Genomic DNA, 13,594 nt, shown 5'->3' with positions numbered 1-13,594 from the left:
CCTGTGCTTTGGCTCTCTGCTGCTTCCTGCTCCACCCCCATGTCTCGCTGCCCACGCAATTGGAGAGTAAGGTGACACTGAATTGGACTGAAGTCAAGGTGGAGCTTGTATGTAGGTTACCTGGCTCCACCTCAGCATTTTGGCCAACTTATCACCCAGACACTTCTGAATCTTCACCAAATGTGACAAGAGATTCATTCTGTCTATTCGGTGTGACAAAGAGACACAAAGAGAATGTAAGGAAAAATTTACAAAGAATCCAGCCCCTAACTGAGCGATTTATTAGCCCACTGAGCTGCCTCGGGAAATTTCCCAAGAAATGCTTGGATTTTAGAAATGGCTTTTCTTTCATCTTTATGACTCATGCCTCCTAAAGGAGCACAGGTTCTTTAATGGAATGTTTTGGGGATGTAATTTTGGTGGTGCCACACTGTACCTAATGAAGTGATAATTTGTGGATGCACAGGGCATATGAGGCAACAATGGGGGCCAGTTTGGAGAGCGCTGAGGCCAGTCAAGACATGAGCCTGATTTAGATGCTGTCCATTCCCAGGGTCCTTTTGGATTACATGTTGGATGCTTGGAAGGACCTTGCATTCATCTTATATCGTAATTCAGTCTTACAGTCCTTGTTCCAGGAAGGCAGTGGGCAGCAGGTAGTCATTCTGGTTTGCAAGATTGTATCTTCATTTGTTGACAACAGGTTCTACTGGCCTTGGGAGCTTGAAAAGTCCCTTCTAAAGTAGGTATTGGACTTTAAATGCCAACAGTCAAGGCCAGTTTTTTATAGTCTGTATGGCTATCCCAGGTGATAGCCAGGGGCCGGGTGTGCCTTGACCCTGTTCTAAGTGTCTGTGCTGATGTTCCTTCATTATTCCAGATTCACAGGGAGCTGCCCCCTGACGTCTTCTGTGAGGCTCCCCTTTATGCACCCCAACCCACCCTCATGTTGTAGTAGGTAATTTTCTTATACCCATTGCAACTATGTTCTTACTTACCCACTAGATCATTAGTTTCACTGAGTTCTTATTAATCCCTACAGAAATGCCATGCAAAATATACAGGTGAACCAATTGACTTCAGAGGTTTAATGGCACTGTTAAAAAAAAATGAAAATCTTACAGACATGATTATTGATTCTCTCAGCATGTGCTCCTTCCATTTGATGACAAATTTTTCCCAGTTTTAGTCCTAAAATGAATTGAGTTCTCTAGTTTCTTTACCTCTACCTATGTTGAAAATCTTATCAGTGTTGCCAGATAAATTACAGGATGACCCGTTACATGTGCATTTCAGAAAAATCAACAACTATTTTTTGAAAAGATTTACTTAATTTATTTGAAAGAGAGAGGATTTTTATTTCATTGGTTCACTCCCCAGATGACTGCAATTGTTGGAGTGGGGCCAGTGGAAGTCAGGAAACAGGATTTTTTCCAGATGTCCCATGTGAGTGCAAGGGACCAAGGACGTGGGCCATCCTTTGCTATCTCCCAAGGCACATTAACAGGAAGCTGGATTGCAAGTGGAACAGCCAGGACTCAAACTGGTACTCATATGGCATGCAGAATCCACAGGCAATGATGTCTTTACTCGCTATGCTACAACTCTGGGCCTAGCAACAAATATTTTTTGAGTTTAAATATACCCAAAATATCTCATGGGACATAATTATACTAAATAATTATTTTTTGATCATCTGACTTTCAAACAAAATTGAATTAAAAATGTTTATTGTAAAACATAATAAAATTTGCTATTCAATAATTTAAAAAATTATTGGGAAGGCAGATTTACAGAGAGAAGGAAAGACAGAAATACCTTCTGTCTTTTGGTTCACTCTTTAAGTGACAACAGTGGTTGAAGCTGAGCTTCCAGAAGCCAGGAGCTTCTTTCAGATCTCCTACATGGGGCAAGGTCCCAAGGTTTTGGGCCATCCTCTACTGCTTTCCTAATTGCCCCAGGCCCCAATAAAATAGTTTTCAAGAATTTGATTTAGTGATGTGAAGTACATTGCTGTACAATTGTCATCACTATCTTTTTCCAGAATTTTGACACCCTCACAAAAGGAAACTGTGCACCCTTTGAAAAGTAGGCATTCAGTGTGGCAGTGAAGATTGCCCTGAGCACCCAGGATCCCACATTGCAGTGCCTGTGCCTGCGTCCCAGTTCTGCTCTAGATTCTACCTTCCTGCTAATGTACACCCTGGGAAGCAACAGGCTCCACTACTGGGTCCCTGCCACCTCGGTGGGAGACCTGGATTGAGATCCTGGCTCCTGGCTTCAACCTTGGCCCTGTCTCCACCCCGCTGTTGAGATCATCTGGGAAGTGAAACGAGGTTGAGATCTCTCTTTTTCTTTTTCCATCTCTTTCTCTCTATTTCTTTTCTAAAGATAAATGTAACACAATAGAAACCTGATTCTTTTTATCCCCTAGCAACATCTATTATATTTTCTATGAATTTGCATATTTGAGGTAATCTATATAATTAGTCATACACTATTGCTCCTTTTGTATCTTAATGTTTTTCCCCTTAACATGATTTCAATATTCATCCATGTTGGGCATGCATCAGAATTTCATTCCTTTTTTGAGTCTGAATTTTCCTTCAGATGTATATGACATATTTTGCTGAACTGTCGTTTTGTTCATGGATATTTAGGTTGTTTCCACATTTTGCTTACTGTAACACTGCTTTGAACACCATGTACAAGCACCTACTTGAGTCCTTGCTTTTAATCCTTTGGGGCTTGTATCGTGGGGCTGGGATTGCTAACAAAGGAGCTAACAAAAATGCTTTCTTTTGCAGCAGCAGTATTTTATGCTCCCACTAGCAAGGCACAAGGGTTCCAGTTTCTCCAAATTCTCACCAAAACTTTCTCTCTCTCTTTTTTTTAAAGTCATCTTTAGGGATGTGAAGTAGGATCTCATCGTGGCTTTGACTTGTATTTCTATAACGATTGAACCTATTTTCATATGCTTGTTAGACGTTCTTCGCAGTAAAGTCCTTTGCCTATTTTTATTTTTAGAACAAAATGGACGTATTTCTATTGATCCAAAAGATAGCATGTTGTGGAGGCAAAGAATGAATAACAAAAAGTAAAACTATTTTTATTTGAAACAAACAAACTCCTTACATAGCTCAGAGGATCACTTGGAAACAAACCCTTGCTTGACTCTGTTTATGAGCTAAAACAGGCACAAGCAGCTTTCTTTTATTCATCTTTATTTGAAGATAAGTAGGAAGCTACTTCTTGTTTTCTCATTTTTTTTATTGATTACATTGCATTATGTGACACAGTTTTATAGGCACTGGGATTCCCCCCCGCCTCCCCAAACCCCTCCCCCCCGCCACATAGTGGATTCCTCCACCTTGTTGCATTACCACAGTTCAAATTCAGTTGAGATTCTTTCATTGCACGCATCTACCAAGCATAAAGTCCAGTATCTTATGTCCAGATAAGTTCAACGGTTTCTTGGTGAGACCATCTCTGGTCAGAAGGTAGAACCGACAAAATATCATCCCAATCAATTAAAAGCCCCGACATTACATCAGTAACAATTTATAATGTTACGGAATTTGTTGACATGGTATTGAGTAACCAGCATGTTAGAGAGAGAGAGAGAAAAAAAAGAGAATGCAAGTTATGAACTACATCCTGTGACTTCTACATTGCCATTTCAATTATTAGTTTATATACAATTGGGTTCTATACACCTTAAAATGGCTATAGATTACTATTCAGCTGTCTCATGTCTATTTTAATTTTAGTATTTAGCAGTTTATAGCGTTGAAGCATAATTTTGCTGAACCTGGCTGTTTTTCAGGTTTTCTTGATTTTTATTTGAAAGGCAGATTTTACAGAGAGAAGGAGAAGCACAGAGAGATCTTTCATCTGCTGGTTATTCCCTAAATTGCTGCAATGGCCAGAGCTGAGCTGATCCACAGCCAGGAGCCAGGAGCCAGGAGCTTCCTCCAGATCTCCCATGTGGGTCCAGCGGTACATGGGCTGCAGCCACCTTCTGCTGCTTTCCTAGGCCATTCACAGAGAGATGGGTTGGAAATGGAACAGCTGGGACATGAACCAGGGCCCACAGTGTATTGGCCCTTTAGTTTCTTAAAAAAGCTGACCTTTGCTTTAGGCCTGATCCTAGAAGTGTAAGCAAAGTAAAACAATGGAAATGATTCGCCATTATTAGTTGTCATATCACACCTATGTCACCTATGTATACCTGCTGATATATCTGGGAAGGATTGCTGTATCATAATTATGTGTGAGTTTGTGGCAGGCAGATCCAAGAAAAAGTAATTTGACATAAGTATTGCATGTTATTTAGGGGCAGTTACAAGTGTTCTCTTAATAACAGGTTACAACAGCAAGATACTGCCTTGAAGTTAGCTTTTTCACATTGGTTTATTTTTGATATTTGTGATTTACATAGTTGATTCATTTGCTTATAGTACAATCCCTCTAGAACAGTGTGTATATTACAAAGTTACAAAGTACTAGACACAGTATAAATATTATTCTTTCCATATCTGTACTTTTTCAAATTTTCTTGTATCCACAGTAGTGCAGCAGTTCTTGAATTTAAAAACATAAATAGATAAAAACTGTTCTAAAAATACAGATGCTTGTAACACAGAGGTACTCAATGGAAAGGGGATAATGAGGGAAGGAGAGGAAGGGATGTGTTTGTGGGCAGGCAATGGGTTCAAGGCTTTTGATTTAGAAACAAGTTCCCCAGAGAAATGGCTGCAATGGAATTTCCAGAGAACCTTCTTGTCCTTCAAAAAGGATCTGGACAACCCAGATCCAGACTTTTGAAACCTCTATGAGATGCTATAAATGATGTTCAAAGCAGTCAAGTATGAATGTATCTTCCATTGAGCTGTAATTTGTAGTATCACCTCTTTAGCTGTTGGTGGATCAGTAAAAATCACTGACATACCAGAAGTGCTTTGGAGGAGGAGACAACAAAATACTGAACACATTACCAGTCTAGATCAGCAACGGGCTTCACGGCTAACAACATTTTCTAAGCAATAAAATTACCGCAGGATAGGTTTCTGTCTGACATTAATGTAGGAGGAGAAAAGATTGACAAGCAGATACTGTGCTGATAGAAAAGTGCAAGGCAGAGAATACAAAAGAATGCAAGACAATGCTGTAGGTTCAACAGCACTACAAAATCTATTGACTTTCAAAACCCTAAGAAAGGCTCACTATTGTGTATAAGTTGCTTATTTGTCATATGGCTACACACTGCATCATTCTACACATTGAAGAATCCACAGTCAGTCTTTAAGCAGTCTGGATTTCTTTGCCAATCATGTAACTGGGTATGTTGCTTTAGATTTTGCGTGCAGGTAGCTGGAAGTTGCTGGCACAAGACCTTAAATATGGCAGCTGATGTGGTGTGATAGTTTTCACTGATTGCTCTCTGATACTCATTTCTGCATTCTTTGTGACTTTAACAGACACCTTGGCAGTTTGGATTTCATTCAACACAGTTACTGAATCCTGTGTATCTTTGTAAGTAACCAGTTGAAGATTGCCATCTTCATAATGGTGAACTTGAATCATCAGCACTCTAACTGCTAGGGCCATCGCTGGTGAGATATCCTGTGTCCTTTTCAGAAGTTTTTTGGTAGAAACTGGTGCGGCTTTCGACACATACATTACCAGTCTGTTCCTTATATGTAGTATTGGCATAAACGGTACAGAAGCTATTGGGATGACGATCTTTCACTTGGCTCTTAAAACATTGTCTCAGGACTCTCTCTAGGACTTGAAACCTCTGCCTACTTCCTCTGGCTGGGGTCACTGACTTCTTTTAAGTAATCAAATTGAAAGGAAATGTTGTTTCTTGGATCTAAAAATCTGCTATTCTCTAGGTTACTGTGCTCTGGAATTAAGACCCAATCTTCATATCCTTCTGTCTTCACAGATGTGTTTTGATGCAATGCTAGGCGAATGGTGTGCTCCCCTTTTCCTAACAAGATTGTCATCCTTGGTAGTAGCTGGCCGTCATTGAATACTTCATTACAATCCCCTGAGAGTGCAAGGACCAGCGTAGCAGGTATGTGTACCTTCTCCTTGTCTGACACTGATCCTTCACGTTGGCTATCCTGGGCTGCTTTCCTTTGCCCCGTTTTGAATTAGGTTGTTTCTTCTTGTTGTTGCTGAATTCTAGTAGTTCTTTATATATCTGGGGAATTAATCACTTAAGAGATATATGATTTGAAATGTTTTATTCCATTATGTGAATTGTCTTTTCCGTGACTTATATTCTTGTTTGTTAAATCTGCCTGCTTGTTATGTGTGTGAGTCTTTACATTAGAATGAAATTATGGATTTCATTTTTTTTTGCACCAAGATGATTTTTCTTTTAATTCTGTTTTCTGTGAACTCTTTGGGGTACTCTTGTACATGAATATGATTCATGAGTGTTTTAACTTTGTTCAATGCTTGTTCTTGGCTTAGGCTATATATGTTTTTTTCTTTTTCCCATTTTAATGTTTTTAAAAATATTTATTTATTTTCATTGTAAAGTCAGATATACAGAGAGGAAGATCTGCTATCTCCTGATTCATTCCCCACCCCAAGTGGCTGCAACAGCTGAAGCTGAGCTGATCTGAAGCCAGGAGCCAGGAGCTTTTTCAGGGTCTCCTATGTGGGTACAGGTTCTAAAGGCTTTGGGCCATCCTTGACTGCTTTCTCAGGCTTCAAGCAGAGAGCTGGATGAGAAGTGGGGCAGCCAGGGCACGAACCAGCATTCATATGGGATCCTTATGTATACAAGGTGAGGACCTTAACTGCCAGGCTAACATGCTGGGTCGTATATATTTTTTTCTACCTGCATATCCTTCATAACCATTTTTGTAGTATTTATACTCTAGTAAGTATTAGACCCTGTTTACTAGTATTTAAATTCCATATTTAAGATTCTTCTATTATTATTTTATTAAACTAGTGTTCTCTGGTTTGAGATGTGATCACTTGCTCTTGTCATTGCCTCTTATCATGATGTGATACAGTCAAGAGGTCCCTTGCCTTAAGTGCATGCATGCAGCCACCAGGCCCTTGAACCTATACAACTTAGAGCTAAATAAGCCCTTTTTATTGATTTTTTACATAGTCTGTCTCTAGTATTTTGCTATATAATATAACCAAACTAATACAAATTCTGACGAACATCTAGTGCCGATTCCAGAAGGAAAGAAACATTTCACTCACTGAATTTGAAAATTCCCTGAACTAAAGATAGCCATTAACAAAGGACATGTCATATCTATACACATTTGGTATATTGTGTTGAAATTATAAAGAAGACGCTAGAAGTAACCCAAGGAACAGCTGGATTGCTACAAAAGAATGACAAATAGACTACTGGCAACAAACTTATGGTAAGCTACAGCTGAGATGGGGAAAACAATAGCTTAAAAATACTGAGAGAAAACACCTAGACTACTAATGCTAGCTAGCCCACCATCAATGGATAATGTTAAAATGCTTCACATCAAATAAAGGGAATAGAAAGTATTTTTAGTAGAAGGAAAGAAAGTAAATTTGGAGGAAAGGAATGACAAGGCAGAATTGAAATAGGTGAGGCAGTCCTGCAGAGAGCTCACAGTCCCTGTCCGGACAGCTGTCTTAATCTCTGCTGAGAACACACCCTCAGTAGCCTAAGAATCTGCTAATAGGTTCCCCTTCTAAGAGATTCCACCATCTTCCAATATTGCCGCACGGGGGACTAAGCTCCCGCACAGGGACTCTGTGGGACAAACTGTCCCAACAGTTGCCAACTTTTTCCTATCTCAGCTGCTCTTTCATACTGTGCATCTTGTTATCTCTTTTTGCTTCATTTTGTTAATTTTATATCAAAATTTTTTGTTTATTAAACATTTTCATTTAAAAAAATCTACAAAGTTGGGCTTGGCGCAATGACCCAGTTGCTTTTGCTTAATCCTCACCTTATATGTGTTAGGATCCCATATGGGTGCCAGCCTATATCTTTGTGAATGTTGTAAATTTTATTTAAGGAGAGGTAGCAATTGTCTCCATTTGTGGAAAAACTTTTGAAAAAAAGTATGTGAAAGTGATAAAAGTTGGATCTTTTTTTTTTTTAGAAAATTGACCAAGAACTCTAACATAAAATAGTCTCCAATTTTAATTTTATTTGTGCTTGAAAATATATAGGAAATCCAACATACGCCCATGGTCAAGAGTTATTTTGAATTTATATTATTACTTCAGTTTCCATGGCTTGTTCTGAACATTGGAATGGAAACTGTGGATTATCAACCAACCTTGACACTCACAATGCATTATTACTTCGTTGCTCATGATGTTGCATGACTTTCATTTGCCTCTTAGCACCTGGCCAACTTTCTGAGCTTCTTTTAAGTTGTGTAGCTTATCTCTGACTGCTTATTAAAAATCAAGTAACATAATTTATATTTGGTAAAGTTGTCATATCAGCAGTTACTTGAACTCAGAAGCTTTTGAAACTTTTTTTTTTATTACATTGCATTATGTGACACCGTTTTCCAGGCACTGGATTCCCCCTATCTCTTCCCTAACCCTCCCCCCATGGTGGATTCCTCCACCTTGCTGCATTGCCACAGTTCAAGTTCAGTTGAGGTTCTTTCATTGTAAGCATATACCAAGCATAGAGTCCAGCATCTTATCGTCCAGATAAATTCAATGGCTTCTTGTGGAGACCATCTCTGGTCTGAAGGTAGAGCCGACAGAATATCATCCCGATATGAAACTCTTAAAAATTATTGATTCCAAAGAGCTTTAGTTGATGTGGATTATAGCTGTTGATATTGATCACATTAGACATGAAAATTGATAGATAAAATAATGCTAGCTTATCTTAGAATATACCAAATATTAGTATAAACATGTTAAATCTTAGCACAAATATTATCCATTATAAAATAAAATGTATTTTTTCCAAAAATACATTTGTTGAGAAAAGTAGTATAGTTATGCAATTATGAAATCTGTGTAATATCATACTAAATATTCCATCTGTTTCTGCCCATTAAATTCTTTTTATATGCTTGAGAGAATTAAAGTGACTAAAGCAAATAATAGCTTTGTATTTTTGTGAAAATGTTTTTTAAAGATGCATTTATTTTTATGGAAAGACAGTTATGTAACTGAGAGTTATATAAAGGAGAGACAGAGGAAGATCTTCCTTCTGCTGGTTCACTCCCCAAAGTGGCCAAAATGGCCAGAGCTGAGCCAATCTGAAGCCAGGAGCTTCTTCCAGGTCTCCCACACGGGTACAGGGTCCCAAGACTTTGGGTTATCCTCCTCTGCTTTCCCAGGCCACAAGCAGGGAGCTGGATGGGAACTTGAGCAACCAGGATATAAACTGGCACCCATATGGAATTCTGGCACGTTCAAGATAAGGACTTTAGCCACGAGGCTACCGTGCTAGGCCCGTGCAAATAATTTTAACCTTAATTGACTCTGAAAGGATCTTGAGGATCTCCAGGGCTCCTGCAGTATACTTTGACAGTTACTGAAGTAGTTCTATTAGGGGAATACGGGGTACACAGTGTAAGTGGGTTTGACTGAGAGGATGGATAGACTCCAGTGAGATAAGTGTATGTGGGCATTCGGCTTCCTACTAAACACAGCTGCAACTCATGCAGCTCTTTGGGCTTCAGTCATATCCTCTGGAAATGAAGAGGCCAGACTAGCACATTGCTGAGCATTCTTCCTGCTGTACAACTATATGCCTTTCTGAGCCTGACTGTAGCAGGTGCTCAGCAGTAGTGTTTGAATGACTGTATGAATGAAGAGTATATGCTATTGAAGCGACTTCTGCACTCAGCGGAGAACTGGACCTGGACTCAGGGATCACATGCAGAGTGGCCTGAACTGGAAGAGTAGGGCAGTGAGGAGCCATGGGGTCTTTGATGAACTAGAGGATTAAATGCTTCTTAAAGGAAACCAAATTCAGATTTTATTATGCACTATGTTAAACCAGTAAAGCAGGCTGGAGTTGGCGTGTTGGCTATGGATGGAGACTTCTGGACTAGATGGTTGCCTGATTTCTTTCAAACTCAAAGCAGAGTCTTTCTGAAGCCGTTTCCTGGAAAAGCAGGTTGTTCAGGCTTCCTCTCTCTGTCCCACAAGTCTAAATCTATTCATGGGAAAGGATCTAATAAAGTCATTCAATGAAGACAACCACAACTGGAGAGACTGATACCGTGAAATATTAGAATTTTTATAGGGTTAATCTGGAACAAAAATAAGAACATTCTCTCTGATTGTGGAACTCGGGATGAGTGATGAAACCAGGGCAGGGAGCCTTGGCTGTATTCCAGAATTTGTGCCACATGTGTCTGCCTGCCCAAACCTGGGAGCCAGGGCTGCACCCATAAAGCCTTTCCCTACGGAATGGTCGGCTGCTTTGATCGTGACTGTGGTTCTCCTGGGAATCTACATCCCACGGAGGTCTCAGCTAACCCACTTCCCACCTGGAGCCACAGCCCTGCTGTCTAACAGGAGGCCACTCTCTGCGGCCACAATGCCCAGAGGCTTGCTACAGTTAATCAGTCTTTGATGCTATATAACAGGGTTTCCTGAAGAACTGTGCTTCTTGGATAGGATTTTTTAAGGAAGTACTGGGATGAGTAGTCAGAAAATAGGCTGGGAAGTTGTAAAGCCCTTCTGCATTCAGCAGGCTGCGGTCCCTAGAGCTGTACTTAGCAAACTCCAAGCAAGGTATCGCCAAGGCATAGGAGAGTGGGAGAAGAGCAAGCGGCTCTTCAGACCTACAGTCTGGATTCTCCTTCAGTCAAGTGATCCTAGACATTGTTCTGTCTTTCCCAGATGGCTTCATACAGAAAGAACTTTGAAAACCACAGGTTCAGGCAAGAGAGCTCTCTGTAGGCCTCCTTCCCTGGTCACTAGGAAAAATGGAATCTGGAGAGCTTTCTCACTGGTACTGGAATGCTGTTACTAAGATCATTACAAATGAAGTCTCAAGAATCAGGGAGGACCCTCCCCCCCACTTTAAGAAAATAATAGATATGAAATTAGATAGCCATAAAAACTTGTAGATTCAACAAATCCTAAGAATGCTATTGCTATAGAATCTGTTTAAAATATATTTGTTTTTATTTATTTGAAAGGCAGTTATGGAGAGAGAAAGAGGGGAGTGAGATCAATCTTCTGTTTGGCGGTTTACTCTCACTTGTCCACAGTGGCCAGAACTAGATCAAACCAAAGCTGGTCCAGGCCTCACCAGGAACCCAGGGCCTCTCCTGGGTCTGTTACATGGGTTCAAGGTCCCAAGGACTTGGGCCATCTTCAACTGTTTTCGCATGCTATTAGCAGGGAACTGCACTGGAAGTGGAGCAGCCAGGATTCAAGCTAGCACTGCAGGCGAGGCTTAACCTATTGTAGTACAATGTTGGCTGGCTCTGAAATCTGACTTTTTACTAACTGCCCAGGAAGTCTTGTTAACTAACTGACTTCTTTTTGCTTTAAATGAGAACTCAAAGGAAGTCTCAAGACCTTTTGGTGATTTTGTTATGCTGTTATGATTACATGCCAGGTACCCAAGTTATAACAAGCTGGTAGAAAGGATAGGTATGTTATAGCAGAGAGATGGGGAGGAGTAACCTTATTCTATGGAGGACTCAATGACACCTGGAAAGAGGTGGAGTTGGGTCTCTGGAATCTCTCTAAGCTCTTTTCCATAGTTTTCTTAGAATGAGAACCAAAAAATAAGAATTGAAGGGGTCTGAAAGTGTCACCTATGAGATGCTATGGGGAGTCTCTCTATCCAGACAAGTGACCAGATTGTATCTACTTCTCTCTGCTTCCCAAAATCAAAGCATTTGAGCCAGAAAAAAAAGCTGGATGCCTGAAACCAGTATATCTTTAGGCCTGGCTAACAGGACTCTTGTGTGAGCCAGCACTCCCAGGGAGTCCCTTGTATGCACTGCCTTTCTCAAATAGGATTCCTCTTTGTGTCTGGGACTGTTTGGGCTCACCAGTGCCATCTGGCCCAGTGACCCTGAGCCCAGACCAAAACCTGCTTGGGTGATGGGTTCTAGTCCTATTTTTCCCTTCAGGGTGCATCCTAACTTACTAGTTTGCATATGGGGTTGACCAGATGCCCAAAGGCTAAGGGACTTGTGTTACCAGATGGTCTTGTAGATAGTTTCAGTTCTAGGGAAGTAGTCTTTTGGGTGGATTGTTCTTGGTAGCAGGCATGATGTTTCTTTCACAGGATTGTGTAATATTGAGCTCCCAGAATGGTGCTGCTGCTTTGGCTATTCTATAGTTTTCCATCCTGCCCATGTGCACCCCAGGGGCGATGTTGGAACTCATGAAGCTCCACATGTGGGAGAGCACTGGGACTTTGCCTGACCTCACTGGGCTGTGTTGGTTTAGGTAACAGGAAGGGAAGACAGGGTCTGAGGAGACAGTGAAGGCGAGTTAATACTCTCTACTCTCTTTGGAAGCTGGCTTTCATGAATTTCCAGCACCAGTGCTGGCCTCGGGCAGGTGTGATGTGAGGCATTGCCAGGTACTTCTCCAGGGAGGAGCAAACAAAAGCCTGAAAGTGGACAGGGATGTAGCCCATTAACTTTCCTCCATGAACTCACCCAAGTGTCTCTCGGGTCCACTGATGATGACAGTGGGTGGGGTTTCTAAAGAAGTGACTTCTATGTGCTTTATTGCACCCCATAAAACATAAGTGTGTTTCAGAACAAACAGCTGAGCCATCATCCCAAACTCCTTAGGCACCTGCACCAGGAGTGAGATTCTCCATGCACCGTTCAGCTTGGGTGTAACTTGGATTTCACTGAACTCATCACAATATTTAATGTGTAAGATTTGTTTATTGTTTATAATCTGCTTTTTTCCCTAGAATATAAAGTCTTTAGGGACAGGGACCATGTCTGCTCTTTCTAGACTGACCACAGCAGTGTTTCATACCAGGCAAATGAATGAATCAGCAAATGTTTTAAAATAATTGATGCCTTTTCCTGGATTATGTGTTAATGTGTATTCTACTTTCTGTTTCTTTAAAATGCTTATACATTGCAGGCATGTAGTTCATGAACCAGTTAAGTTTCTTCTTTAAATGTTTGTATCCAGAATCAGTAGAGTGCATGGATTCAAGTCCCAGTTCTGGTTTCATTCCAAATTCCTGCTAATTCTTGGACAGAGGTCGGTAGGTAATGGCTCAAGTGGTTGGGTCCTTTCCATCTACTGTGGGACTGGAATTGAATTCCAGGTTCCTAGCTTTGGTTTGGCCCACTGCCAGTTGTTGGCACACTTGGAGAGTGAATTATTTCATGGAAGACTGACATTATTTCTTTCTTTCAAATGAAGAAATAAATTTTAAACTTCTTAGATTTGTTTTTTAAACAGGAAAGTGGGTAATACCATTGTTTCCACACTAATATCATTTTCCCACCTGTGTCTGGGGTGAGGGGAGAAACAAGGGGAAAAGCCCCACTCAGCCTCCCACCCATCCCAGATTCCTAATGTGAGGCACGCTCCGAAGGTCCTGCTCAAGCAGTTTTGATAGTTCAGCAGTCTGAAT

General features: G+C 40.7%; 1 pseudogene; it reads right to left on the bottom strand.

The window, feature by feature from the left end:
- Nucleotides 1-5,304: 5,304 nt before the first annotated feature.
- Nucleotides 5,305-6,011, bottom strand: LOC121154007 (annotated as a pseudogene).
- Between the last annotated feature and the right edge of the window lie 7,583 nt (nt 6,012-13,594).

This window comes from Ochotona curzoniae, unplaced genomic scaffold (assembly GCF_017591425.1).
Source record: "Ochotona curzoniae isolate NIBS_2020 unplaced genomic scaffold, NIBS_Ocur_1.0 contig_2723, whole genome shotgun sequence".
Lineage (NCBI taxonomy): Eukaryota > Metazoa > Chordata > Mammalia > Lagomorpha > Ochotonidae > Ochotona > Ochotona curzoniae.
The sequence above is the reverse complement of the archived record's forward strand: the minus strand, read 5'-3'. Positions and strand labels throughout refer to the sequence as shown.